The sequence below is a fragment of the Dendrobium catenatum genome, unplaced genomic scaffold (genome assembly GCF_001605985.2).
Source record: "Dendrobium catenatum unplaced genomic scaffold, ASM160598v2 fragScaff_scaffold_648, whole genome shotgun sequence".
Taxonomy (NCBI): Eukaryota; Viridiplantae; Streptophyta; class Magnoliopsida; order Asparagales; family Orchidaceae; genus Dendrobium; species Dendrobium catenatum.
In genome coordinates this window covers 208,662-212,371 of record NW_021319110.1, presented here as the reverse complement: position 1 = coordinate 212,371, position 3,710 = coordinate 208,662, and positions in this window count along the sequence as shown.

The window sequence follows — 3,710 nt, the reverse complement described above, 5'->3', positions numbered from 1 at the left end:
TATGAAAAACCCAATAAATACACAAGTGTACGTATTGATCATGTAATAAAGTGATTTCAAAAGATGTTGATCCTACAAGAAAGTATTCTGCTAACATGTTAATATAGAATAAAAATAAAGGTTGAGATTTTATCTCTACTGGGAATGCAAATGAAAAGTAAAGAAATTATATGATAATTTTCTTTTTACTATTGACTATGAATTACCTAAGTTTTCCTAAGTAGACTCTTCTATGTTTAATGTGGATTATAGCATATGCATCTGTAGATCTCTATTGAGCTTGTAGGGATTTGAAGGGAGGTTTATATCCCCTTTAAATGTTCCATTCCAACACTCCTAATGATTCTAAGATTCCTCCATTGAGGCAATATATCACACTAAATTTTGATAAAATATATAGACTTTGTTTGGACTAAATTAAAGATGTGAGATCTTAAAATATCCATTATTCATTCAAAACACAAGAGTCTACATTAATACTTGTATAGAATTAACATCATTGGCTTAAAACTATGAAATTAGCTAGCCATGGAAAAAAATAGATAATCTTATTTAATTAATTATTATTTTTATTAAATTAAAAATTATGTTTCTTTATTCATCAAAATTATTAACTAGAGTTTTGTATTATTCCTAATATTAAATAATTTTTCATTTATATTTTTATTTTTGCTAATTGATAATCAAAATGCAAGTATTGTGTAGAGGGCATTTCCAATAATCAAGAAATATAGGAAATTTTACTTAAATATAAATTGAACTACAAAACATGAGTACAAATAAACTAATACAATAACTAATATAATGAACAGAACTGCACAAAAAACTAAAACATGCCATTCATTTAAGTGAAACAACGTTCATAAGGCATACAGATAATACTACATAAATCAAATATGTAGTGTGTAGTGTAATATCCGTGATCAATACTACAATGGAACCAATAAGTACAAAATCACATCATGAGCTATAGTAGCTATCCAAAATCATCACATCAACATAGGGATCTCCCCCATGAAAATAATAACGTGTAATTAAGAAAATAAAGAAGAACAACAAACCATGATCTTTATATAACTTTCTCCAAGCATGATTAGCACAACAAAGGAAAATAAAGAAAACATTATCATTTAGAGTCTCTATATTCCTCCCCTTCATTATCATCAAAAACAAAATGGTGCCAAAAAAAGTGGTCATATACAAGGGTAACAAAAAAAAATGAAGTTGATCCATATTTTTAATAAATTGACTCCTCCAAAACATTCTAATAAATGCTCCATTAAACTTAAAAGTGTAGTGGTAATGTGTTTCCAACATATCAGCATAATGGGCTTTCCAACTCCTCTCATCATAAAAATTAGAAACTCTATCGTGCTACTCTCTTAATAGCCACCTGCTCACTTAAAGTTATATGGGAATGGGCATTAGACTGATTACTATTAGGTTGACTTTTCTGATAGGGCTCATTTGGTATGGCTTCTTCCTCTACTTCAATCCTTTTAAAACCCTAAATTTTTTTCTTTGTGAGTACAAAAATGGGAAACAATTGCTCTTCTATAGATTCTCCCAAAACTTCAATAACTATACACAGAGAATAAATAAGAGTGGGGTATCCTAAACCTTCAGAGGTAGATCCTTCAATGCTATACATGAGAGATGAATGAATAATGTTTCTAATATTGATTGAATGGCCAACCTAAATGGAATAGTTCAAAACTTCTCGATCCATGGTAACTTCACTAATATTTTTACTTGGCAATAAATAAGTAGAAACAAAATAATACTATGTTCTAAAAATTCGGGTAATAACGGTGGTCAAATAATTTATTTCCTTATTTTACCTCTCCTTCTAAATAGCCCCACATAAGAGTCAACAAAGTAATATCAAAGCCTCGTGATGATAAATTAGTGAAATACTAAAATTTTATTTGACATTATCTTTTGAATCACTAAGCTTATAGGTGTGATTAGTACTAGAGGGCTTGAAAGACACCCACTTACCTCAAACATTGCACTTGTTATTCTAGGTTTCCTTATCATTTACAAAAACCTCACAAAAAATATTTACTATAGCAGCATGAGATTCCTCACAAGGGGTATCCCAACTCCTATTCACTATAATTTGGATGGCTTCCCCTCCTGATTTTAAAAAACCTCACTCAATGATGAATTACCTATTCATAAATAGTTGGGTGTAATGGGTAGCACCATAGTTTCAAACCTCTTCTTTCTAGCACAAACCTTAGGAGCCATAGGTACATTTGACTTAAAATGAAAAAAAATATGAAAACTTAATTAAGGGATGAAAGAAATCTCAAAGCTTGGTGAAAAGAAAATGAACACTTGTATTTCCTATTTATAAATGTTGCTGGCACAATGGTACTATAATGGGCATCGCTACAAACCTACTGAAAATAATAAATGATGACATGCAGACAAATAATTGTGTCGAAAATGAAGGGCACATGTTAACTATGCATGAATGGGAAAATGGACCATTAAGTTTTAACCCAAGGAATAACCATAGTGTTTGAAACATAAAACTGCTATGACACTTGAGAACAACCACCACTATGATGCTATAAGAAATAATTATAATTTTGACCTAACATTATGGCATTAAGGGAAGCACTGTATTACTTAAGAATCAGAATGAAAGTAGATGCACCGTATAATAATCTTTAATAATGATTTGTAGTAGTGTAGTAACTATCACACTACATGGATTAGCATTATATAAGTGGAAGATATGCTACGACGCTTAAGTAGACAGTGCTAAACATTACACAATATTAATTTTATTGAGACTTCAGCATAGTGGTTCCTAATTTAAATGTTGTAAAACTTGGCAATCAAAATGTTGAGGTGCTCTAAGAACTGGTACTATAGCACTGGTTAAAATTTAACACTTTGTGATTTGTAAGAAAATTGACAAATAATTATATTAAATATAACCATACTAAGTAATACACATTTCATAAATATATTACATTTTTCATAATTATGATATAAAAAATAACAATATTAGAATAACATAAATAAACAAAAACTTCAATAGTAAAACTAAGACCAAGCATCAACAGATTTGGGTTGCCTCCCAAGCAGCATTAAGTTTATAGTCTTCATTTAGACTTGCTTGGATTTTTTTATCTGGCAAGGTTGCATCACTACCACTCATCAATTGGTCCACATTAATATCTATCCCTTTATCCTTTGGATTAATTTTAGTATTATTATGCAATTTTTCATGATGTAAACTACTAAAATATATTACAAGCTACATATTTGATTTTCCAAGTTCTTAAATTAAGCAGCTTGATTTTTAATTGATTTCCCAATTGAATTACAATCTCTTCCAAATGTCTTCCTACCTTAATACACATTTCATAGATATATTACATTTTTTATAATTATGATATCAACAATAACAATATTAGAATAACATAAATAAACAAAAACTTCAACAGTAAAACTAAGACCTAGCATCAACAGATTTGGGTTAACTCCCAAGCAGTATTAAGTTTATAGTCTTAATCTAGACTTGCTTAGATTATTTTATTTGGCTGGGTTGCATCACTACCACTCCTCAATTGGTCCACATTAAGATCCATCCCTTTATCCTTTGGATTAATTTTAGTATTACTATGTAATTTTTTATGATGTATACTACTAAAAAAGATTACAAGCTACATATTTGATTTTCCAAGTTC